The 719-nt window shown below is 43.5% G+C and overlaps 1 protein-coding gene across 1 annotated transcript in view; it reads right to left on the bottom strand.

Moving 5' to 3' along the window:
* LOC119592884 overlaps positions 1 to 550 on the bottom strand; it is a 5,523-nt gene extending 4,973 nt beyond the window's left edge. The window contains exon 1 of the mRNA XM_037941778.1: positions 503 to 550. The gene's annotated coding sequence lies outside the window, so the exon portion shown is untranslated. The remainder of the gene's footprint in view (positions 1 to 502) is intronic.
* Positions 551 to 719: the final 169 nt, after the last annotated feature.

The following is a 719-nucleotide window of genomic DNA, read 5'->3' on the forward strand; positions in this document are numbered from 1 at the left end:
CATGACCCCCGTTCCCCCAACTCCCATCCCCTATTGAATTTTCTAATCCCCTTCCAGCCTCCCCTACATCCCTCCCCCATCCCCTTCGACCCCTTCCCCATCCCCCCACCCAAGCCCTTATTTAACCCCGCCCTCCTGAATCCCACCCATCAGGCGAGTCAAGTATAACATTTTCAAATATAGAGAAAAATGATAAAATGCAGACGAACGATAAATTCCGTTAATGAAGGTGATGAGTCCATTAACCGTTGTCGCTCACGTGTCTTATAGTTTCGCCTTTTCTTTTGTGAAGTGATTAAGGAGACTGCGTGAAAAGGCTGCTGTACAATATGATGAATGGTACAGATTTCAATAACATTACATTATTTCAACAATAAAACACATTCTGATAAACTGTTTCAATACGTCTAATCCCTCCTTTTGTACAACACAGACAAAATAAGCTACAAACCATATATTCCACCGAGAAAAACTGTTATCTCACACATAATCAAAAAGTTACCTGAGTCGCCAGTGAGCTTAGGAAAAAGCGTGTCTTCCCACTACAAGACTCCGTAACACACTGCCAAGGTCAAGCTTCCTCCCCCTTACTCCAGCGTCTTCCCTGGTACTGCGCATGCGTGTTCCCCGACAAAAAATATGGGCTAGACTCACATGGATGCAGAGAAGATGCGTATTTCCTTTTCTGGCAATACTTTTATGTGCATACTATTATAACG

The sequence above is a fragment of the Penaeus monodon genome, chromosome 31 (genome assembly GCF_015228065.2).
Source record: "Penaeus monodon isolate SGIC_2016 chromosome 31, NSTDA_Pmon_1, whole genome shotgun sequence".
NCBI classification, from domain to species: domain Eukaryota; kingdom Metazoa; phylum Arthropoda; class Malacostraca; order Decapoda; family Penaeidae; genus Penaeus; species Penaeus monodon.